Consider the following 27,095-nt stretch of genomic DNA (forward strand, 5'->3'; position numbering starts at 1 on the left):
ATTATCTCTTCCATCTCTCCGTTAGCACTTTTAATACATTATCCGAAAGATCATTATGGAATGTACAATTGAAGGGTTTTAAATTTACTTCTTTTTAAACATTTGATAAACATTTTGTTATATTATCGACGTGGCAAAATTGCTGAATAAAATAAGACATAGCTCAAAGACCTACTGACAGTATAAAAAAACAATTTTTTTAGAGTCTGGGGCATGAGATATTGTCTTGCCTCTATAAAATCAGTCCCAATTTGTGGGTCAAATCATACTTAATTTATTTTTTAAAAAGTTTTACTAAATAACTTGAGATGTACACTACAGTACAACATAAAACTTTGTTTGCTCTTATAGGAACATCTGGACTGAAGTTATAGAGTAATACATATACAGAGTAATTTACTTATATTATAGAGTAATTTACAGTAAAAATGAGCAGAAAGGGGGATACTGCCTCAATGAATACAAAGTTTACCATTACCTTCTGGAGATTGTTCAAATGTCGATGATACTTTCTTCGAACACCCTGGTTGTGGGCCTGGAACGATGCAAATAGGCACTACAAATATAGTAAGACAGTTTGGAAATTAATGGTAACAATTATGAACAGAAATGTGACTGACTCCTTCAATTTACCTTCTATATAATTTTGATTTTGATCCAATTCCATTTGTACATATTCTGGGCTCGTGGTATTATTTCCACCATCACTAAATTGTTCATAAGTACTTAAATGAAAGTTTAAATGTATCACAAAAATGTCTCACATGGCAACGATCATAAATCTGTTTCATGATTAACCCAATCAGTTTAGGATTTTTAATGTTTTCTACTCATTTCTTAAAGATCGCTTTTTTAACGGAAAACGATGATGCATTTCCTCACTATCAGTGCACGCAATACTTCCTAGAACGGGAATGCATTTAGACTACCGACTTGTATATACTAATAAAATAAAATAATAATTTAATGTATAAACGCTATAAAAAGCTAACCACATAGTTCTCTATATAGTGCCCATAGAAAATGGCGTGCAAAATAAACAGACCATAGAACAAAATTAACCAATCAGATTCCGTCGCAGCTCTTAGTCAGCATAACGAATAAAACAAGTAACACGTTAAAGGTAGCGACATCTACATGTTGGACATCGCGAAACATTTCACCAAAATTTTCTATGAAGTTAAATATCTATTTCTCTATGATTCGAAGTACCCTTCAATAATATCGGAAATCAACGTCTCGGGGCTGCCAGATCTTCATAATAATTTACTAGAAGGCGCTGCTGGCACCCCGCACGTGTTTAACATCTGGAATAATATTTTCTGGGTATTTCGTAGGCCGCTATTCTAAGACGTAAAATATCGACAAGCCTCAAGGTCGTTACAATAAAAAATAATTTTCGACGCGTTGTGCTAACCAAGCCATGTTGTATCGATCTGAACAAGTAGTAATCAAAAGGCGCTATGTGCAGTGAGTACGCTGGGTAAAGCAAAAGATCATATTCAAGTTGCAACAATATATCCTGCATAATTCTTACAACATGTAGCCGAGAGTTGTCATGCAGATCTTTAGTTCCAGGATGCCTTTTATTCGCTGTTGCACTCGCTATTGATCTGCAATACTACAGAATACGCGTAACAATATATTGTTCAATTTGTTGAATACAATTTTAATTGAAATCAGTAATTATCTGCTGTAATCTTACACCATATAGCATATGACCAACCAACATTTATTAGCCATGAATATTCTGCTTTTTCGTCAATATGGATGCTTCTGCAAACTTGGCTTTAAACTCTAAACTTTTTTATTGACACTTACATAATTTATGGTTGCATATATATATATGTGATGTTAGATTAAGTTAGAATATAAGCGGGTAAATAGTAGGAATATTGAACACAACAAGAATATAACCGACGAATATAAGATGTGGAGTGTGTGGAAATTAAATTAAGTGAATAAAGTCCATAAATCGTTCAAAGCACAGTTTATTATTTATGTTAATCAGGTTAATCGCCCCAACACTAGTTGATTCATCAAATGCTCTCCGAATGTTCCTTGAGATTTTCAACTGTTCTTTAAACCAATAAATCTTGCATCTAATTCTCTTCGAACTTTTGTTTGGTTGGTTGTTTTTTGTCATTGGTGTTATCACTCTTAAATCGTTTAAACCAAATTTGATAATTCTGATATGATGGAGTAGACTCACCATAAGTGTTTGATGGGTTTCAAAGTGTTAAATATATTATTTATATCGATACAAGAGGCAGTACAGAGAAGAAGAAAAAGAATTAGTATAGGGCGCTGTAATTTGTATAGAGGCTGTTCAAAATTGTATGATGGGAAGAAGCAAGGGGACTGAGGATGGAGAGTGCAGTGGAATGGAGGTTACGTAAAGTTCAAATTCGATAAAGTATATATATATATATATATATATATATATATATATATATATATATATATATATATATATATATACGAAGGAAAAGGAAAATAGGAAGAAGGCTGTATGCAACAGACAGAACTAAGGATCAATGAAACCCCAGAAAACCAGAAACATGTGATTTTGAGTTATCGGTAGGATAGAAAGAAACATTGTAATCAATGGAGAAGAGTTTAGTAATGCAATTGTGTGTAATTTGCAGGGTTTAGTCAAGCAATAGAAAATTTGAAACATGGGGTCCTACAGAATTATCAGTAGAATAAGAAGTAACACTCAAACTAATAGAGAGGAGTTTAGGCTCTCAGACATGTGTAATTTACAAGGACCACTGAAGCATTAGAAAACTAGATACATGGGGCCCAACAGAATTATAGGTAGAATAACACAGACACTGAAACCAATAGAGAAGAATATTTAATTTGCAAGGAGCAGAACAACCTCACTTTTAAAAGATATGAATATTACAATTTCTTGTGCTCGGAAGATAATGTTCATCTCGTTATACTCGTTGATGAATCGTTAATGACAGGACCTAAAGAGCAGACTACAAACTTTATGCAACATCTGTATGAAATATTGGAGGTCAGGAAGATCACTGAAGTTGAACAATTTCTTGGTGGTGTTATGAATTCCGTCCCGTCCCGAATCATAGGTGATTACAAGAAAATAGTAATGCAATGCAGTCAAGTGCGATTTTAAGCGTTTATGATTAGCGCCTCTATGATCTGTATAACCCAACATATAATAATTATGCAGAGATATGTCTAAATCATTAAGTTTACCAGTTTTGTTAGTGTGTTCAACATTTGTTTACATGGCTACTTTGCATTTTTACCAATATATGTCGATGATCAAAATACATGCAAGCACCTGATAATAATATTATATAATTAACAATTATTTAACTAGCTATTAGGATGACAAATATTTTGTGTACGCAGATAGTAATTGCTTGCTGTTACTTTAATTTTTTTCGAAAAATCGCAGAACAAAAAAGTTGCATTATTAAAATAATATGTAAAATAATAATAAAGTAGCTATAATGCTAGAAATATGTGCAGTTCAGCAATGTTATTATAATGAAAATAATAAATTAATAGTTCACAGTGCTATATATTTATAATAAACAAGTTGTATAAGCACATTAACTAAATGCATGCAAGATCAGCAATTTATTGATAATCTTTTGAAATATTTATAATAAATGATTTATAAAACTAATTTACCTTATAGAAATACCATGGACGTATTTTTAAATCCTTTCAGTTAAAGTTTAACCTTTTGGAAATGAAGCAATTATAAAGACTAATGTTCAACATTTTAAATGTTGATCGTTATTGGGAAACGCCCATCTTCGGAAGGTTGGAATTTTCATAAACAACTAATTAAGATGTTTAGTCGGAAATCGTTACTGCTGACCTTAATGAACAGTCTCGAGATATGCCAGATTCAAATATATTCTCGCCCGTTAATGATTGTTTTTGACCAACCCAAAACAAAATGTAATTGAGAATGAGACCAAAAAAAAATTAAACCGGTTTGCGAATTATTTAAAGCTATCTGATGAACGTTCGCTTCTTGTTCGCGCCTATGATTTATTTTTGGAGCCGAAAATGAAGAACGAACGGTACATTAAATTTTATACTGTCAAATCCAGTATAGTCAATTATAAGCTATTCTTTAGTTTATTACTTAGTAATTTTTAGAACTAAATTTTTTACGCTTACCAAATAATTAAAATTTTTAAAACTATGGTCACTGTATTACAGTCAAACAATATCAACAACTATGAATGAACAAATTAATTATAAAACACCATCTGATTGATTGATTGTTATACAACACCTGGTTTTTATATATAATATAATAAGGTTGAAAATTTATTTTAGTACGCTGTATACGTCCTATGAACAAATTATATACTGTATAATAACCAGTGGAGAAAAATCGATTTTTATATTTTGTTTCTTTAGTTAATTATGTTTTATTGCTGCAGTATTTATAGGGAGAATAACAACTTTCTAAATAATCTCTACATATATTAATATCTCTACATATAATAATATGTATTTTCATCTAGTGGTTTTCACAAGACAACCAAATTCGTTTAATATGTGCTTCTAACATTTCTCTAACAGTGTAGCTCCTAATTTCTATTAGATAAATTTGAATATATGTTGTTCACTTTAAAATTAGCAATGCGTTTTAAGCATCCTCTATAATTTAAAAAACCGGAGTTTCTCACTTTCAGTTGAGATTTTTGGTGAAGCTTGTCCACAAAATTATCAGGGTACGACCAAATTATCTAAGGATCGTAGCGCAAGAACATCAAAAAGGAGAGAAAAGATGATAAAGGTTTAGCGACCTTGAAGCATGTCGAATTTTACATCATGGAATAACGGTCAACAAAGTATCCAGAAATATAATTCCAGATGTTGAACACGGGCGGGACAGCAGCGACAACTAGAACACGATAACGAATAGCTGGCAACCCCGAGACGTTTTTTTGGGATGTTATTGAAGGGTATTTCGATCATTCAGTAAGCGACCATCGTTTGGTTTAGACGTGCCACCATCGACTGCCCAAGCCTCGTCTCTAGGTAACACCGCTGCCATCCGTTTTATCTATTTTGTATTTTCTACATGTTTTTATATTGCCAATAAATAACGGTCACATAATGTAAACACAACTGTTTCATTTCGTTTTACCTCCATTCACCGAAACCCTAAAATGCTGACCCCGACGTGATCTTTCGCAAAATTGGGTTTGGACTCGTGAATGGAGGGTACGTGCAACATGGTGTATTTTACGTGGCTGTAATTTTTTTTCAATGTTTCTAATTCGATTCGTTTTTGATTTTACTTTTGTTCCTTTAACATTACATTCATTCAAACATTTGTTCCTCATTAAATTTTATTTTAGTGCTGGTACAAAGAACCTTAAATTTCATTTATTTTTTTTTAAATTTTTTGTCCAAATTTTATTTCTTTTACAATCTTTTGAACTTTTAGAGATTTTTTCATCACTATTTAATCATCAGCGTCTCGATTAAACATTTCTTTCTGCGTTATGTTTAAATCATAATATCTTCCTTCGCTCGCCGTCTCCGTCATATTGGCAGACATTTTGATTTGAAAGGCTTTGGGCAGCTTCGGTCGGATACCGTTGTTATTTTTTTTCTCAATTACCGTAACGTATGTGACTACGGATTAGTCACAGAGCAGCTCCAGAGGCTAGGTACCGATTGTAGTCACCATAGACACGTCATGTCTTCGCCGAGGTACCAGAATTGCCAACGTCTCGTCACCGAAGAAAATAAGCTACCACGTCGTCGATTACGGGAGCCCTGTCCGAAAAATAGCTTGTTTTCAACGTCGTCGATAGACCGAAAGATATCAACAGCCGTACCAGATCGCAACCATACCCACTACAACCAAATGTTTAAACATTTTTTCATGCATCATATTTTTTTTTGTTGTTTAAAATATTTGTGTGTAAAATTCTGGCAGGGGAGTATTATAGCGACCTTGAGGCATGTCGAATTTTACATCGTGGAATAACGGTCAACAAAGTACCCAGAAATATAATTCCAGTTGTCCATGTTGAACACGGGCGGGGTGCCAGCACCGACAACTAGAACACGATAACGAATAGCTGGCAACCCCGAGATGTTTATCTGGGATGTTATTGAAGGGTATTTTGATCATTCAGTAACCGACCATCGTTTGGTTTAGACGTGCCACCATCGACTGCCCAAGCCTCGTCTCCAGGTAACACCGCTGCCATCCGTTTTATCTATTTTATATTTTCTACATTTTTTTATACTGCCAATAAATAACGGTCACATAATGTAACTACCACTGTTTCATTTCGTTTTACCTCCATTCATCGAGTCACATCATCTACCCTAAAAAGGACTGAAGAAGTAATTCAAGACCCGTCAAAGCAAAATAAACAAAACGAATGGAAACATAGGAGTATTTTGCTACTCTATTATAACTAGTCAATAAAGCAACATAACATGTGATAGTTATTCTCAGACACTAAAAGGCATACATCAACTAAACACAAGAGATAAAATTCAATTTGATTCAATAAATAATTTTACAATTAATGTGAGACAAAATAGATAAACACGAAGAAACAATTGAAATTATATTAAAATGATTTCAAAAACTATAAGTTAACTAACTTATAGTTAACTGTAAGGTTGCTGTCAGAAGCAAGAAATAAGAAATAAGTGTCAATTATAATAATACATACTTAGAATATAAATGGACTATTACGACATAACTATGAAGTAGAAATATGTCTTCTAGACGAAAAACATTTGGCTAAAGACACTCCAGTAAGGGTTAAGTTACCTAAAAATGGAAGGTTACAAGCTATAACCATACTTTCCACCCAAATAATACAAATAGGGGTAGATCTGAAGTAATTATAAAGAACAATGATATAAAGACATTGTGATAACTTACTGCCTACCTAGAATTGCACTAGAAAAAAGGACTACCTCGAGGGTACTGGCAAACCAGCGTAGCATACAGATGTAAACGAAACATCAGATAAGATTGACTTCTTCCTATTTAATAATATATCAAGCAATTACATCAATATTGAAGATATTTATCATCACACCTTTCTGTTAGCTTGAACGATAAGCGAAACTATAATTAATAGATCCCACTTACCACGACTAATAAACAAGTAGACATACTGGAATGGATTCAGGGTGAATGTGATAGTGATAGAAAGTATTAACTTACATGTTCCGCTCGAAACATCTGAATATGGAAAAATTGTTTGTGACCATTTTATAAAAAATAGCATGGAACAACACCCCAATATGATACGCGAATGTATATTAAAAATGAGGACATGTGCAAAGATTTACGGGTACCAACGATCAGTGAAGAAACTAAACAGCTAAAATACACCAAGTGTGATTGTGTTGTCCTAAATTGGCAAAGTACTACAACTGCTTGACAACAGTGGACCTATCGGATTTAACCTGCGATAAAACTCTTTGAACTAATATGGTTAAGTTATGGGCGAAAACTATGCCTTATTATAAATTTACATGAAGTGCATCAGTTGGAGTCCATCCATTAAAAATTCATTATGTTTGGTTTTAAGATCTTAGATATGCATTTAAGGAACAATATGAAGGAAAGATTACTGGATAGTTCTAGCCAATAATCGGTTGTAAAGTGTGTGTCAAAGTTTCCATTTGGAATATAACTCTCTATTTATATTGATTATAGTTTCGTATAGTTTTACTGACAGATCACTTCTTGTGGCCGTAGAGATTCTGCAACTGGAATTCTTCTAACCAAATCTTAATAAGTTAATTTTACTTTCAACAATATCCCAATTCGCATTATTTTTAGAACTACTTAAAGATGAAGATATACCAAGAGAGTTATTAATGTTTTGCATTAATTACAATCTTTTATATTTAATAATTTTAATTTTAAATGCAAACATTTGCTTAAAGAGTAATATTGCTACAGTTCAATAGGCTTTGCTTTGCTTGTCTAACTCAAAACTGTGTAATACACATATTTGCAATTATTATGTGCATACTACTAAATCAATGAGTAGTTATTTGTTCATTAGTATCCACACCCAGATTTGGTTTTTTAAAGTAACCCCGTTTCCAAGACTATAATATAATTGAAATCTTACTAGTTTTGATAGGCCTAACTAATCGTCGATAACTTATATGTATTAAATATCTTTCAAGAGATATATAAAAATATATAATCTACCAAAATCCCTCTAAGGTTCCTCCACTCTTTCTAAATATAATTTCTGTAATAATCTTAATTTTTTTTTCAAAAAGGAATCAGGTTTGAAAATAAAAATTAATCTAAGGAATATTTTGCTAGTGGAATAAGACACTTTTTACGCTAACTGCAAATGTTTTTTTATAATCTCCATTAATTATCACTAAAGCATTCGAAAATGTTGATACTGTCTCAAAGCGCGCTACTATGCCATGATTTGCACGTCTTATTCTTGTTTAGTGTTTTGGTTGATTATTTTCATCTCAAATAATGTGTTATTTAGGCCATATTATGTTTTATAAGAGGAATTCAGCTTCCATCAAGAGTTACGTATATTATTATGAATATTAAATACGCCGACGTATTTTTACTCTGCGGTTCAATTTTAACAGCCCGCATTTATTGTCAATTCTAAGTTATATTCAAAATTCAATCATTTGCCCACATCGTCAGCAATGTTACGAGGTTTATTTCGCTAGTGTGGATCTTGCTATGAGTCAACCAGTACCTATGAAGTCCGAGATAAGATCTTCAGTCTCTACTCTCTTTATTACCTTTTTTCCAGAAAGGACGTACATGATATCATATTACCACAAAGTAAACCTTGTAGTGACAATAATTTGACATTATAAAAGCCTATATTTTTGCACAATATAACTTTTTCAAAGTTAGCAGAGCTATCTGATATTTTCTCGTTCGCCAGTACGTTCAACATTTCCATTTTATTTAGCATGACTTTACAGGTACAATAAAATAAATATGTATTTATCTATTTTACTTCTCCTATGGATATATGGTTTCGTAGAATCGAAATACCAATTTACTATAATATTTTGCAGATTATATTCCAAGGTTTCTGAAAATCGATGCATTAAATCACTTTTAATTTTAGTTTATTAAGACGATTTATAAATTTAAACGAAAATAGCTCGTAATCCATTTATAACTGTGCCTGTTACAAAACAGCCCATCACAATACCAGTACCGACTTTTCAAAATGCCAAGTCACTGAACTCTTTAAAAACTAGCTGATTTTAGTCGTTAAAAAATAATCCGCAACGATTAAAATAAAAATACTTGATGAGCCGTAACGTTGTGTTTTTCTTTTTGAGTTTTATTATTTGTTGGCAGAATAATGCGGTTTATTGTTGGGCGTGCCAGTGATTTATTGTTTAACGTAAACAACCATTTTTATAGTTAGTTAAACTATTTTAATTTGTTGTTTATTACTAAAGGTATTATATGTAGTTACGTGTGGGTTAATAAATGAAATATAATACAATTATATTTTTTAATGACACTGATTGACATGGATGTTTGTCATTTATGTTTGTGATTGTTAAAGATTATCTATGATTGATGATTATCAGAGACAAGTGTGCAATATCCGATAAGGAACTGTTGAAGGCGTTATTCCTATCAACACTAACCTACAGATGTTATGTAATGTGGCCCTGACTATCCGGCCATGACTACGTAAATGGGGAACAAGTAAGAGGAGTTGGTCTGTTTTCTAATAGAAAAGAATCCTCAGTGTCGCTTTGTATCGCCGTTTAACAAGTCACCTACTCTTTCCGTAAAACAAAACATTTTATTAAATTAATTAATAGTTTTTGTTTTCTAAACTCGTTCACATTTTATAACAGGTCAATTGAAAAATCCTGCTTCAAAATAGGCCTCAATTTCGGCGATCACCTCTTCATTCGACGAACATTTCTTCCAAACGAGTATTCTTTTGATATCTGAGAATAGAAAATAGTCGCTGGAGTCCAGATCTGGAAAATGCAGTGGATGAGAAAGCAATTCGAAGCCCAATTCATAGATTTTTGCCATCGTTTTCACTGACTTGTGACTCGGTGCATTGTCTTGGTGAAGCAGCACTTTCTTTTTCTTCAAATGCGGCCGTTTTTCGGAGATTTTGTCATTCAAACGGTCCAATAAGGCTACAGATACAAAATACAGTCGCCATAACCTTGCCAGACGATTGTTGTGTTTTCCCACGCTTTGGAGCTTGTTCATTGTGTGCAGTCCACTCGGATGACTGTCGATTGAACTTCGGAGTGAAATGATGAAGCTATATTTCATCCATTGTCACATATCGACGCAAAAATTCGGGTTTATTACGCTTGATCATTTTCAAACACTGCTCCGAATCATCAACTAGTCGTTGGTTTTGGTCAAAAGTGAGCTCGCGCGGCACCCACTTTACACAGAGCTCCCAAATATTCGCGAATGATATGATGTACACGTTCAATTGATATCTCTAGAGCGACTGCTATTTCATTCAATTTCAATTTACGGTCATTCAAAATCATTTGTAGAGTTTTTTAATGTTTTCGTTGGTAACAACCTCTTTTGGGCATCCACTGCGTTCACCGTTTTCGATGCTCATTTCACCACGTCAAACATAGCATACTAACCATTGATGGTTGATTTTCTGGGGACAGTGTCCGGAAACTCAGCATCAAGCCAAGTTCTTGCTTCAACTTTTTTTTCCCTTCAAAAAGTCATATACGTCTATAGTACTGTATAGTCAATACGTATTTTATCAACACGCGAAATTTTTTTTCATCCATTTTTTCACTCTAACAAAAGTTGCTTCACTCAAAATGCTATTATGGAAGTCTTCGTGTAATTTATTGAGTGAAACTATGTTTCCCTTAACACTTTATTAATAACACTAACTATTATACATCTAATTAACTAATAAAAATGTATGAATGTTTAATTATTGAATGGATGATTTTTAATTGAATTTAAGATGCTTGAACGTCGAAAGATGAATGAATCTGCTGTCTATTTTTCTGCGTGCTCTTGATCGTTTTTGGTCAATCTTATTCTGTGGCCAGTTCGCGATAAGAAGAAGAGGCCTGACGTCACCACACTATAATTCTCAAACTAATGAGCAAAATTATACATGCATCTTTTGAGGGTTAGGGCTAACTAAAAAATATTTAAAATTTTCACTGTGTCAGGCCGAGGACTTTTCAATTGACGGTCAATATATATACTTGCTTAGTGGTGTTCTTAAAATGTGAAGTTGGCCAGAGTGAAGAAGTGTGAATATATAAATACTGATGATGCTCATCACTCTAAAATTATCTAGCATAATATAATCTAATATAATATTTGCATAAAAAGTATATGAAAGGTAATAGAAATAAAATTAAAGTACTATATAAAAGGTTTTAGGTAAGAATAGCGAGCTGCTTGGTTATATTCTAAAAATGTTACGAAATTATAGAGGCTTTGATCAATAGCAGAAATGGATGCGGAATTTATGCTGATATTAGCTTAGAAACATTTTGATTAAATATACCACAGCCCTTTTCAACTGATATATACCATAAGTAAAAGATTTGCTATTAATTAAATAAATTGGATATTCATAATACAAAAACTCCACTCTATTTTATATATCGTTTTAATATATGCTAAATATGTTGACTTAAATTTAATCGAATATTTTAATTAAGGAGCAATATTAGTTAAGAAATAATATCTTAATTTAATGAATAGTTATTTATTATCTATTTATATTGGCGAATGATATCACATTGCCTTTCAATTTATGAATTTTATATGCAATAAAATTGGTTATTAGTATTCACAATGAAATTATATAGACACATTTATATTTTCGCACGTTAATAATTTTTAAAATTTAATTTCCTCCAAAGCTTGACATCAATATGTCTCATAATTTCTATAAATCTACATATATTAAGCGGGCGTTTATTTTCTCGGATTATTTTAATGGCCTCGAGCGCAGCCAGTTATGTACCGCCATTTTTCTTCCCGCGTCAAATTACAAATTCTAACACTATTATTATCGAGGCATTACATAATTCAAAACATACGGCGTTCCGCAATTGTTTCAACACATTCTCTTTGCTTGATAATTGGAATGTAAGATATGCTCTCCGGTCTATTCATAAATATTACATTGCTTGAATTGAAGATTACATCTTGTGTTTTAGCTGCTTTGTGATAGCTGCCTTGGTGTAATCCATTTGCTAATAGTAAATACTTCGTGGTTTGTTTTTCTGCTTTTCGTATTGGGAAATAAATAGGATTTAAATAACCTGTTATATAATATAATAATTTAATTTAAAATTCAAATATATTCCCACGTTTTTATCATGTTACTGATGGGTATAGATAAATTATAGCGCTTTTAAATTATTCTGTTTGATTAGAAATAATCTTTTAGTCAAGTAACTTTCATAGCAATATTATATAAATATAAATAGAACATTTATTGGGTTTATAAATACATTTTGATAACTTTAACATTTTCTTCAGGAAAATGGGTACAATGTATAGGGTGTACAAAACACTTTCTACCTACAACCGAGCTGGACAAAATGCACGCTTTGTATTAACTAAAATACAAATTCCATAATACTCTCTCACTGTATTTAAAATTCGAAATATAAAATATATTTAAGTTATGTATTTGAAGTATACAAATTACAAAATACATCTAGATGTTAAATTATGAAAATAGAATAGAACTGATTCAACCTAGGCTAATCAGTAAATGGAGAATGTCCCTTCATGAATAGTAGGTTTTTAAATGTACAAATTATAAATCAATTTTTGATGTCTGTAGTTGATCACTGTCTCTATTCGTAAACACTTAAAATTACACTACAGGTGTTATTCCCAGGTATTATTTCATGTTTTTTGTAATTTACCTCGAAGACATGACTTGCGGGACTTCCAGTTATTTGCCTTTTATCTGCCGTGATTTTTTCTGGCAACCAACGCATTTTGTTCTATTTATTTCAATTGACAGTTTTAAGAAATTAGATCTTTTAGTTGTAATGCAATAACAGTAAAATACCTAAAATGACTATCCTTCAGATGATATAATCTGGTTCTTACAGACATTAAAGTAGGTAGAAGTTTGCCGTAGTAACCATTGTTGCCCTGAATGTAATCTAAAGTTGTAAAAATTGGTTGCAATACATTAATGTTTTAATCTTATTCAACTTTCAAATAAGTCATTTAATTTTGACTTACTTCTCATAAACAGCATTATCTAACACAGTATTTTATCACTTCAGCCGAATCGTGCCTTTTGAACATATTTCATAACAAACGGCCTTTAGCAATGGCTTTAGCCCTTGGCAAACATGAGAATTTTTATGAAATTTTCCATGTCTGTACTGGCATAAATACTTAGCGTATAGATGGTATAGCTAATTGTAGGTACAGATCTGAGCATTGAGCACAGAAAATTAAAATACACATCCGCAGAACAGAATTCAAACAGAATTAAAGTTGTAATGCGTATGCACTTGGGTTAGTTCTAATGTTTGCCGTATGAGTTTCAACGCTTCGCGACGAACGAAATCTTGCCCTAGCGCTGCAAATTGAACCAACAAATTGAGTGAGAGTGGGAAAAACTAACCGGATAATATATGACACAGGCTTTGGTTTCGAGAAAATAACCTTGTTTTTTCTTTGTCATTTAATTATTACCACAAAGATGTTTTGAATGATAAATATGTATTTATATCTAGTAACAATTAATAATAATGCATATAATTATATAAAAACGGTATAAAAATATTAATTATTATTATTGTATATATTTTGCAAAATTATATTTATAAAAAATAATGTTGTATTCTTTATATATATATATATAACCCTCCGTAACACAAAACTTCAAATAATAGGGAAAACTATTTCGCAATTGGTGGGGGAGGAGAAGTTCAATAATATTCTCATATAAAATATTAACAACATGAAGAATTAAATTTAGCAAGGCTTGTTGGATCATTATTTTTCATTATATTATTATTTGGAATATAATGAAAGTTGTGCAAATACTAGAAATAGTAATCGAAAAAAGGTTAAAACAATACAATAATGTCATATTACTACTAATTTTATTGAATTTATAGAATAATGCAAAGATTCTAAAATGTATCAAATACATCAACACGTAAACATTAGCACATTAACCACACTATAATCAATAATTTGTTTTTTAGCTTCTTTCCTATCCTCTATAATTACATATGTATTTAATCAAAAATGCCTTTCAACAAGGCACATCTTCTACCTAAAATATGGAATAAAACCCATGAAATACAGGTATTTTAGAAAATGATCATTTACCTATGTTATTCTTTAAACAAGTGATTATATCACTGCGGCATCAAGATGTTACTCCTTATTTTTTTCCAACTGGGATACAGTATGCTTGTTAGCAAGATTATTTTTTATTTTTTTATTATTATTTAGTTAAAAGTTACTAGTATAATATCTCCTTACAAGGAGTGTGACTTTTCTATCCTAATCATCTTGTACTCGTCAGCTTATTTTTTTCTTGCTACTTAGCTCTTGTGTTAATAATTTAATTTTTTATTAATAAATAATTTCAACACGGTTAACTAATGTTGTACCTTCAAGAGTGCCTGTATATAATTATATAATATTCTTGTCTCTATCCTTGACGGATAATTGCTTGATAACTCCCTTTATACATTTGGTTCCACCAAATAGAGATAATCTTTTTTATTTATGTTTTTATTACTACGTCTACAGCATAGCGAAATTTTCACATAAATATATACAGCCTTTTTCCTCGCGGCTGAATATATCTTCTCACTATTTTGAATTATTTTGTAGTCATTACAGAATTGTACACTTATAGTCGCCGAAAAGTGATTTACAAGACATCTTATTCTGTTATGTCATTGTGAAAAGTATGGTTGTGAACAAAATATACGTATAATGTTCACCAAATGTTTGCGCGTGTCTCGCTCAGAGCTCCGTTCGCTTCGTTCATATCTGTACCCACCATAAGGCACCTTATAAAGCAAATATAATACTCTTAATTAATGAATTAATAGATCTAATTTATACACAGACGTTTTGTGAAAATAGGCGTTTTATAAAGAGTATAACAATTGATAATAAACTTGACAATAAAGAAACTTAGAAGCGCATCTCTTATGGTAAAATTGATTCTAAGTTACGCTCGGCATCCCCGTGTGAGTGCGCCTACGCATGCGCCGTATGATAGTTAGTTACGGCGGGAAAATTTAAAAATGATTGGAGGGAATTTAAAAATTTGAGCTGGAAATTTAAAAATGTATAGTAAAAAATTTTAGCGGGAAATAAAAAAAAATTCTTTTAATATTACTGGGAAAATAAGAAAATAAATATATTTTATTGATATATTACAATTACATTAATTTTACTTGACCATAAAGACATTGATATAATCACAGAGATACCTCCACTATCTAAAAACGTAATCCACTGATATTATCTTCTCTCTAATATTTAAAACAAACCTAAAACAAACATTAAAATAAGATAATATAACTATTAATGGTTCTGTTGTATTTTTTTTTTAGAATCAACTAAATTAACAACCTACCTAAATTGAGGTACATTTTATCAAAGATGACAACTGCAGTTCGGTCTATACAGTTAACTAACGACCAAAATTAGAGGTTACTACTCCAGCAGCAAGAAGGAACCTTATTCAGTTACTGCATTAATGTTCTTCTAGAAGGCAAGCAGAATATCTTCGATAACAGTTTATATCCTTTGCCACTGCATTTCTATAAGGATATAGCCATTATTTTTGCATCCAACCTGAAATGAACAATGGGACAGGCTGAGTTATCTGTAAATGAACATATACATTTCAAGTTAGAACCTCCATTCTCTAATAATAAACATAAGTTTCTTATTATATACTTACTTCTGGGTCTTATAGGGGTAGAAGAATCTCTTATATATCTATCAGCCTCAAAAAACTTATGTAATTTAATATTGCCATTGGGGGCATATGTTCCTTGTCTTGAAGTAAAGGTAAAGAAAAAGCTTAATTATTTCAATGCAATAAATCATTATTATTTAACAAAATACTTACTATTTAAATTACTAGTAGGAAGTACATCTTGTTTCAGCCACTGCTTTCCACATTTTGGTCTATAGTCTTCATCTTTAAAATGATTACAAACTTTCCTGGACCTACATAGGAGATCATAAGAGATGACCTTAAGGTTTTCTTTTAATTACACTAATAAATTAAAATACACAGAATAATCTAAAGTAATTGTCATATATATATAAAAACACATACCGAAAAACATGACGTAAATAAACAGTACAAATTATATCACCTAAAAATGGCCGTTAACTGCTTAGGTTAGAATTATTAATAGGGAGGGCGAACGAGAGAGAAACACACATAGCTGTTGCATTTTTCATTTACATTTGGCTGCGTAACGGGGGTTCCGAAAAGCTTAAACGTGGGACCCGATTTTTCCTTGTAACATATAGATCGTATTTTAATTACAAGTGATTCTAATATTGCTAATTCTAACACTACCATTTAATTTCAAACTTTGTTGTAATCCATCTGATAATGTGTAAATGAAAAGAGTTTTTGATTTCTTCAAAGCTATATTACTCTTTACTATTACTTTTGGGAACTTCGATTAAAGTACATTTCTTATTTCGTTAAAACAACACTTTCTCCTCCTATCACGGAATTAAAATATTTCTCACTAAACCCCAATTTTAATAAAATCATTCAACAATATTAACACATTGTATTATTGTGTAAGATTTCATTTTTATAAATGTCACTGAAATGAGGTTAAATGTAGATAAATTCACAACACGATCTGTATTGTAACAATTAAAAAATCCGCTTAGTATGATAGACGTATTATATCTTACAGTTGTATTATTTTCAGTGCTCTTATTGTAATTCGTTTGTTTTTTCCCGTGTATTAATGAATAAATAATGTCTAAAACAAGTTGTTATGCAATGTAATAATATATACTAATTTAAAATTCAAATTTATTCTATTTTTATCTTTTCACTCGGAGGTGTAGATAAATTATATTAGGTCTTAAATTATCTGATTTTTATCAAAACGAATTTGATCCTTTAGTTCTTAAGAAATAGTTTTAAGTTACTAAAATAAGTGTGTATATTTTAACCAGTTAAAATGCATTACAAACATATGTATATAAAGTAATTTGATTAATATTTATCTATATTCTTTTGGATTATTTATTATATTTGACCTTGAATACCTAATTTAAAATACCAATATCAAAATATATTCATAAAATAATTATAGTCTTGATATTATGGCGAAGGCAAATATATTACGTTTTAATTTTGTTTTCATAATAGTTCAACTATTTTGATATATTAATTACTTAGAGTTAGAGCCCCCCCTTTATTGTGATAGTTTTGGATTGTATATGCTTCAAGATCTTCTGGATGTTGGCCTTGACTTCATCGAATTGAATGTAATGGATAACATCGATTAAGTGTTAATCAAGGCTTATTTGGCCATATGTCGCAATTGATTGATATAGAATTTAGAGCGACATGTCAACACGATACGTTTTTTGGTGTATGTTGAGGGAGATTTGGAAAAGATGACGCTTACAGTCGATTTTTGAACCAAAACCATCATTAAAGGAAAACTTAATTAATACGATGGGTTCATTAACACGACTAGTCTCTTAATAGTAGGATTTCATTAAATTGGAATATTGATGAATTTAGTATAATCTCTGTTTGAGCTGTTTTCAAAATTGATACTTTCATCTTTAGTTTCTCAAGCTGAGATTTTATATACCATATAATTTAAAAACAAACTGAACAGAGTAGATAACGGTGTGAAAATGGTAATAGCTGTTTCTACAAACAAGTAAATAACGGGTTTATCATATATTTCTCTGGGTTATAACCAAAAGACATAGCTCTTTTTATTCTGGATCTTGCCCATGAATGCATCTATATTTTAATAAACACTTTATTTTGATCAAATAATTTTAATTTGTCTACAGGGGATAACTTAATGGATGTATATGTATGGATTTGAAAACGACATCTTAATTATATATATATACATATAAGTATATAAATATAAATATATATAAACATATATATATTTATATTTATATATATATATATATATATGTATATATATATATATACATATATATATATATATATATATATATATATATATATATATTCATATTTATATATACTTAGATATTATATGCTTTTAAATATTTATCTTTTTCTCTCAATTGTTCAACTGTTTTCTATGACTGCGATAGTTGTGAATTTGATGTAAGATTTTGCCGATTCGAATTATGAGTGTCAAAATTCGGACAATAACTGGGTAAAACAGGATGTCTTTTGGGATAGTTTTTAAGCTCGTTACTAGTCGTTAGACTTAATGTTACGCTAAAATATACGATTCATATCATATATTGATACTGTTATACCGCCATTAAAATAGTTTAATAACTTATTCGTAAGTATAATATGATGCTAAAATGTATTAATACAGATTTTCAAATATCATAAATTAAATTATCCAATATTTATTTTCTCGACTTATGTTTTTTTCCTAGTATCAAGGATTTTTCCTTGACAATAGCGGTTTCTCAAATTAATGGTCAGAGCTATTTTTTAACATCTACGATTAGACTTGGTTTTCATAAATATAGGTCGCTCATGACGATCTGTTACATTCAACAGTAAATTGATGAGTTGGAGGACAACTAATACTATGATTAATTTAATGTTAATTAATTTGTACGTATTTATAATAACTTATGGTTTTTTATAACTGTATAATATGTATTTTTTTATTTAGACATAACAGTGAATATTTAATTTACTCCAAATATGAATACAGATAATTTTCACTGTTTTTAAGAAAATTTAAAATCTATAATAATAAATGAGATGATTATTCTTAATCACGTCGGTAACAAGCCTTGATAAGTTCAGCTACCTTTTGAAAGACTATCCACTCGGCCAGTCCTGTATCAGCACACAGAATGTTAACTGGAGTTTATAAAAAAATTAAAAGGTTAGCGTATCTATAATTAAATAAACATTGACAAACAGACAGACATTGTAGGCACTTGACAAAATATAGATAATAATTATGCCGATTAAAATAATTTACCTGCATAAGCAATTGGATGCTTTGAAGATTTTGCAAAGTAACACAAAGTAAATACTTTAGAGTCAAGTATTAATATGTTAAGTTTTGGTATCTCCATTTATGATAATAAATTATAATAAATTACTGCTTTTAACAAATCAATTAGTAATTTTTTGACAAAGTAAACACTTAAGTATCTTCTACTAATTATTCTGAATACTTACGAGTTATTAATTTGTTCCTATTGTGCTACACTATCTCATTTCATTCGTCACACCTTATGAAACATTTCTAAAAATATTCTCCAATTCTTCATTGGATATTAAGAGCTGCTTAAGAGTGTTAGGATGCCAAACCAGGAAAATAGACTGATCAATACTCCTAATCCCGTATTTTTCCCATTACTAACGCAACGTTGTGTACAGGTGCGTTTTCCAGTATCGGTTAAAGATTCCTTCAAATCAAGCTGATCAAGAAGGTTGGGGTAATATTCTTAAGTTCGTAATAATCTCTTTCGAATCCCATAATATGCTGATCATTTCCATCAAATGGCATCGAGTTCGCATTTTTTGGTGGTTATCTACCATTCGACTGCTTTTTCATTTCTGGTATATTACCATTATCCATGGTAACAAACAGCCACCCAAAATCAATCGGATACCTATTGAATGGGCTCAAATATTCGCTTAAAGCTTTCACATCCTAATTCTGTGTGCAAGATATTTCGCTCATCGTTATTTTATATTGTAATGGTAATTATTATTAACTGTAAATTAATTACACCTTTTTTTTTGTATTGAAGAATACATATTGATGTATTTTTTCGCACTGGTCTTACTTGTGAATTAATCCAAGTATAAATGAAATATAGTAATAAATTAATTTATAATTAAGATTATACTAAGCGTATCTAATAAAGATGTTATCAGAAAAAACTATTTTTTTAAACTAAAATGCAAATAACTAAAACGTTTTTAACGGTACTATAAGAGATATACAAAATATAATAATATAAAATCATATATAAATTTACCACTATGCTGTGTTAGTTATCACAATGAATAAATGCATGTAATTAATTAGTTGAAGAATACTGCTGAGATATAAAAGATTACGAAGATTTATTATAACTCACCACTTCAAGAGTGTTTATTATAAACTCAGTCCATATAAAATTCAATAAATAAAATAAGGACAATAATGAAATCTACTAGCAATAAAATAACCTTCGAAAAATATTTAATCAATCCTTTGCCTTTCTTGTTTATTTAAATCTTATGAACTTGAATTATAATAAAGACAGACAAAGTATTATTGTTGACAATAAAATGTAATTAACCTTCCAATCAATGTCCATCAAAGAAGGTTACTAGGTACAGTTAATAAATTACAAGTTACAATTAGTTCATTTTCAAAAAGCTGACTGAGCAATACTATGTAGCGAAAGCATATGACAAGGGTTTCGATAAAGTCCGGCACCAACGGCTGATTTGTATAAGGCCAGAAGTTGTATCTTCAATTGATCCATAAAATTGTTTTTTATCATTTTATCATTGAAGCTTTATATGGCGGACATTTCATTTACGCAGATCATACGATTGTCACTAGTGACTTTTCATAGGCAGCATCTATATTAGACTGCAACTTTAGCTTAACGCCATGGTGAACTCGTTGAATCTTTGAGAAGATGTTCGCTATTGATCTTCTATTTGCGAAAAAGTGGCATATTTAATCATAATCAACAAAGTCTAGTTTCCAGTTCATATCAACATCATGCTCTCCATCCCTATAAAACGCATATTGTACGAAATCCTGACACAGACCTTGGATGGTTGTATGTATGAAATTTTCCATGATGAAGTCTCTCCACAGTATTCAAATCCGTTAGCTGACCACCTAATCAGGAAGTGTGCAAGTGTCAGTTTTATGTGCAATACTTTTAGTACAAGTTTAATCATCGCTGCACATTAGAGAACATGCTTTAGTTACTTACTTACTTTAATTATAATCTTATTTAAGACGCATACATTTACATTACATTTCTTTTAAGAATGTTAATTAATTCGAAACACAAAATATTTCAATCTTTAAAGCATAATGCACCAATGTATCATTAAAGCGTAAAATTTACCAAATTTAACTTAATTTATGCAAATGACTGCGCAAGAACAAGACAGTGTCTGTTTTTATATTACAACCGTGCTCATTTTACACCATTGTGAATACTAAATAGGATCGAATCTACACAGAGGGTCAATCAAATTTCAACGACCACCCTGGTTCACGTCGTTACCATTTTAAGCAAAACTCTTAACTTCCAAAAGGATTGCTGACTAAATATATAATTTCGAAGTGGTATAATTGGTGCGTATCGAAGTTAATGCAATTCAATTTGATGCAGTTTCGTAAACCAATGTCCGAACACCGTGCGAGGTACGTCACGTTTGTTTGCTCGGAACCAAACTGATTATAGCGGTTCCGAAGGAATAATGAAGAATACAGGGATACAATAATTATGGGATGCTGCTATTGGTATTTCTTTTGTTCATGATATTTTGATTCTCATTGTATAGTTTTAAATTATTATGTTACAATTAATCCAGTTAAAAATTTTTTTCATATATTTTATATTTTTTTTATAATTTTTTAATATTGAAGAAACACTTGCAGAAAATGTAGTTCGAATACATTGGTCATTCTTATGATAACTTGATTATTCTTTTTGATTTTTCTTATATTCAAAATAGTGAATTGCAAGTTATAGTAGTTTTGGTAAATATATCCACCAAAATGTTACTGAAATATTTTATATTTAACCACCCTACTTAATTATTCTTTAATTATTCTTAATTATTAATAATAAAATATAGATTCAATTTTAATTTTAATTTTCTTTTTCAGGTAAACTATTGACTATTTTCAACCAAGCAATAATATGGGTGAGTTATATGGTTTTAAAAAAATGCGTGCAAGAATATTTATATAGAGTAGGTCCTTGGTTGGTCTTTTGGTAGTGCTGTCAAACTATTACGAATAACTGTTGCTTCACTGAAGAGAGTACAACAAAAGGAAGCCTTTGGTCTTACTCAACTTGATTGTTGGCGTGACTGAGATAGTTGTCCGTTGTCGGATTTTGCACTGTTTCCCATATACAAACAATCACTATTATCAACAATCACAAACATAAAGAACTGTAAACTTAACTGCAGCAGATACAGCACTTTGTTAGTAGCCCACACTCTTATCTCAAATATGCTGAAAATCTGTTGATTTTGTATGTTTCTTTTTCATAAACAGCCTAATTTTTCAAAAATGTTAACATTACTATCATATATTTTCGTAACATTTTTTTAGTATTTATAATTTAAAGGAAATTCTGATAATTTTAAGTAATTTTAATTAACGATCCATTTTAATACCAGATCTTTTGAGAGAAAATTAATAAAAACGTATATGATTTGTTTTACTATTATAGATTGTTTTGTTTGTATTACATTACATAAGTAATTCTTTACCTACTATTTTTCTGCTGCAGAGCCAAGCAGTAAAACTCCAGACGGTTCTTATAATTATTTCAGTACAATACTCAGAAATATTAAAAACACTACGTTTAATTTTAGACATAATTTTAATTTGTTTGAATTTTAAGTTTAATATCACTCCGAAATAACAAATAACCTTTATGGGTGTTACTTGTTATAAGGCGTTTTTATTAACAAGAATAAATTTTTAAGGTTTTGTTGTTCTCGTTTTAACGTAATAATTGCATTTTAATCATGTTTTTATAAGTCATATATATTTGAAATACGAATCAATAACATATGCCGTTTTGATCGATAACATTTTCATAATTGCGGAACTTCTGAGAATCCTGAACAACAGACTGAACCAAGTGATATTCACAAGCCTCTCGTGAAGCTTGCTTTATAGAGATTTGTAGAGATCGGAATAAAAGGTACTCAGGTGGGAATTGTCTGGGCTGTATTGTGAATTATTTAAACTTTTCCTGTCGTTATTCCCTCCACTTACACATATATATGTGTGTCCGGGATTCAATCCTCATCTGTTTCCCGATTCATCATTATCGTGTGTAAAATATTTTCAGTCCTCACTAATCATCATTTCATTTCAATCAATCAATTATTCAAATCAACCAATCACCAATTCATCTAAAAAATTATTCTATTTCGTTTCGTTTCAGTAGCGATTCCAAGTTAGATACTCAATCCATTACATTCGTCACTATTCATTTATTTCGAACCGCTCCTGCTGAAAACTGTTGTATGGTCGATGTTTAATTCTAATATATCAGCCGGCCTCAAATTTTTAAGATCTTTATCCGATTTTTCAACGGCCATAACTAGTGATGTAACGGTATATCGGATAATCGATAACTATCGATATATTGGCATCCAAAATATCGTTATTTATCAAAAGAAGCCATGATAAGAGGAAGGGCTAATACAATGATCTAACCATCACTTCTAGGATTGGCGGTGATTTGAAGATAAATATTACATTTGAAATAGAAAGGCGTTTTGACCAGTTGGAATACTGCCTAAGTCCTCAAAATGTGACAAGAGACACCAAGGCTGAAAGATCCTGGGTCTAACACACAGATAGCGCTCTTTTTATTGCATTTACTGCTTTTTCACTTAGTACTAACTTGAAAAGAAAGCTGTTAAAATTTCATGATATCCTACTCATAAGTTTGTCAGTTATTGTGCTAAGAGTGACACAACTTTTGTTATTTTCAAAACAATGGATCAAAAACAATTTCGTGTTTTAATTTTACGCTGCTTTTTGATAGGAAAAAATACCGTTGAAGCGAAGCAATGGCTTGAAAAGTGTTATAAGGACTCCACTCCCATCAGCAACAATAAAACCTTGATTTGCTGACTTCAAACGTGGTCGTAGAGACGCCGCTGATGTAGAACGCAGTGGACGTCTAAGTGAGATAATAACACCAGAAAACATCAAAAAAATCGACAAAATCGTTTTGAATTATCGAAAGCACTCAACGTCACGTGAGTTATCTAATATCGTAAAAATATCAAAAAAACGCTTTATTTGCGCTTTAAAATATTGATATATCGGCCTAGTCATTGCGAGGTTTCCCTTTGAACCGGCGTTCGTTTAAGCACTCGCCAGAATACCACACAATGCTACATTCTTCACTTTTCCGGAATATTGATTTTCAAACCAATTCAATTTCAATAACTTTTGGCTGAAGAAAATAATGAAGCTGCCCTTGTATCTAGAGCAAGAAGATGCTACTCAACAACTCAACATTGAAAAAAGAGAAGCAGTTGTACCGCAGGGCAGTGTTTTTGGTCCTGTTACTATACCAAATTATGGCCAAATTATTGGGGATAATATTGAGTTTCATAGATTGTCTCATATATATTTTGTATCTGTAATCTATATTGGGATCATAAAAACTATAAAAAGTATTTAAGAAAGTTTTAGAATCTTTATTTTAGTAATTTTAAATTTATTAAAAGATAATAGAATTAATTTTAATATTTAGTGATGCCACCCTTTGCTGAAATAAGAGCTTGCGGGGCATTTAGTTTAGAATTGTGATGAGAGTGATCTGATATGATGAAATAATCTCTTTTTTCAATTAACTGCTGTTAAGTGGTAATTCATTTTTTTGCAATCGCCCTTTTGGTGAGTTGTCAATAGACGTCCCATGTATCTGGATGAAATAACAGACCACACCATGAAACCTTCGTATTTAACCTCCTTTACAAGGCAATCGTCGTGGAATTATTCACCAGGGCAAAATTTGGATGGTTGATTCGTAGGAAAGCACACCTGTAAATTAATAGATTTAATACTAAAAAGTCGTTATTGATTAATTATATTGTTCAAAGAAGTTATACTTACTCGACTCGAATCTGTAACAGTCATATTTCGATATTGTCTAGCCGATTGGAGTCGCTTCTTTTTCATGTTGCCGGTTAGGCCTGGTTTTTTTAGAAGGCCGACGTCGATTAGATTCTGTTCAATCAACTACATCCGCATTGTACTCTTCGAAATCTTTACACCCTCGTCGTTTATTATCATAGCCAATTGAGTAACACTGTTTTTACGATTTTCGAGGCAGATTTTTCGATCGGTACGAGGTGTGGCGATTTTTTTCTGCCTCACTTGGCAATTTTAATTTTAATTTGATTGACGACAGACTTTGAAACTCCAGCAATAGCTGTTATCTCTCTCTGGGAATGTGTGGAACACATTAACAGCGTTGGTTTCTCTGTACATTTTTTTAGAGGCCTGTCCAAAGTCTTACCCATCCTGAAAAGTTGAAAATTTGATTGCAAATGATAGCAAAGGTATTATTATACGGAGCATTACCTTTTGATTCTTTTAGCCATAAAAGTCGGTTAAAAGTAATTAAATTATAATATCTGGACAATACAACACCAATACTGCAAGGCGCTCGTTTTAACAGACAATTACTGAAAGGAAACGTTACACAATTGACAAATGACGCGGGTATACTATGTTGCCACTTCACAAATACAGTAATAATGATATCAGTACCTATATAAGATAAAATTACACTTCAAAAACAACATCGTTTAATGAAACAATCACAATGAACTATAAATTACATAAATAAGAGGACTGTCCCTAATAATTTGGCGACCTACTGTACATGTGACATACCACAAATATAAAATGTTACTATAGCTACATTTGCTGATGATGACACTGCACGTTTAATAAATAAGAATCAAGAAGTAATATAAATAAGTGGATAAATAAGAGATTATGGATCAGTGCATATACAACCAAATCATTAAAATAGCAAAAAATATAAATAATACAATACACGGAGATTTTCGGATTCCAACTTTTTTTTAATTATTTAATTAATATATTGTTGCTAGTCGTTTCCGTCTAAACTACAATTTGTTTTTATGATAACTTAAATCTAGGTATATAACTAGAAGGATCAATCGGCCATATCTCAGTCTCTGGTGAAATAATGCTTATACATGTCACTGCTGAATTTTTTATTATATGCACCTCACTACACAATACTACACAAGATCAGATGATTTGATTCTTTTGAGTATGTGTCCTGTTCTGGTGGTATACAATAGTTGCAATCTTTAAATATTCGTATGAGAATGGAGTCATTCCTCATGTCCCCTGGCAATTCTCTTGATTTCTTGACTGACTGTGGGTATCTGAAGGTCTCGATGTAGGTAATCAGTCCTATAGTATTTGGGTGCACCCACAATACCTCTCAGGACTTTGTTCTGAAAAATTTGTATTTTATTTATGTTACTCTTTACAGAACATCCCCATAATTGAACTCCGTATGTCCATATAGGTTTCAGTATTTGCGTATATAATAGCAATTCATTATGTACTGATAATTGTGATTTTCTTCCAATTAGCCAGTACATTTTCCTATATTTCAATTCCAGTTCTTTTCTTTTCTGCTTTATTCCAGCAAAGTTTTGCATCGAGATCCATTCCGAGATATTTAGCGTTGTTGCTATATGGAATGATAGTATTATTTAATGTTATTGGTGCTTGTACGGTCTGTTTATAGGTGAACTGCACATGTACAGATTTACTTTCATTAATTCTTATTTTCTAAGCTTGTGTCCAATTATTTACACTGTCACTTGCCTGTTGTTATATTCGTGAGGCTTCTTCACTATTGTTTCCGACAGCTATAATCGCAGTATCATCAGCAAATGTAGCTATCGTAATATTTTCCGTTTCTGGTATATCACAAGTGTAGAGTAGATAGATCATTGGTCCCAGTACACTTCCTTGTGGTACACCTGCTTTAGCTTCTTTTATTGTAGAGTAAGCTTCTTCTTATTTGACTCTAAACATTCTAGTTGTAATGTACG

General features: G+C 31.0%; 1 protein-coding gene and 1 long non-coding RNA gene across 2 annotated transcripts in view; one reads left to right on the forward strand and one right to left on the reverse strand.

The window, feature by feature from the left end:
- The window catches only part of LOC143198976 (cGMP-dependent protein kinase, isozyme 2 forms cD4/T1/T3A/T3B), a 355,938-nt gene that overhangs the window by 83,394 nt on the left and 245,449 nt on the right, over positions 1–27,095 (forward strand). The gene's annotated exons all lie outside the window — the stretch shown is intronic.
- LOC143199060 (uncharacterized) lies at positions 15,772–16,281 on the reverse strand. Its single transcript, XR_013006346.1, has 3 exons — positions 16,143–16,281; positions 15,972–16,093; positions 15,772–15,893 (listed from the first exon to the last, which is right to left on the reverse strand). It is a non-coding gene; the product is annotated as an uncharacterized LOC143199060 (long non-coding RNA).

The sequence above is a fragment of the Rhynchophorus ferrugineus genome, unplaced genomic scaffold, assembly GCF_030347505.1.
Source record: "Rhynchophorus ferrugineus isolate W39M unplaced genomic scaffold, kcgeb_rfMv2 rfM1, whole genome shotgun sequence".
Taxonomy (NCBI): Eukaryota; Metazoa; Arthropoda; class Insecta; order Coleoptera; family Curculionidae; genus Rhynchophorus; species Rhynchophorus ferrugineus.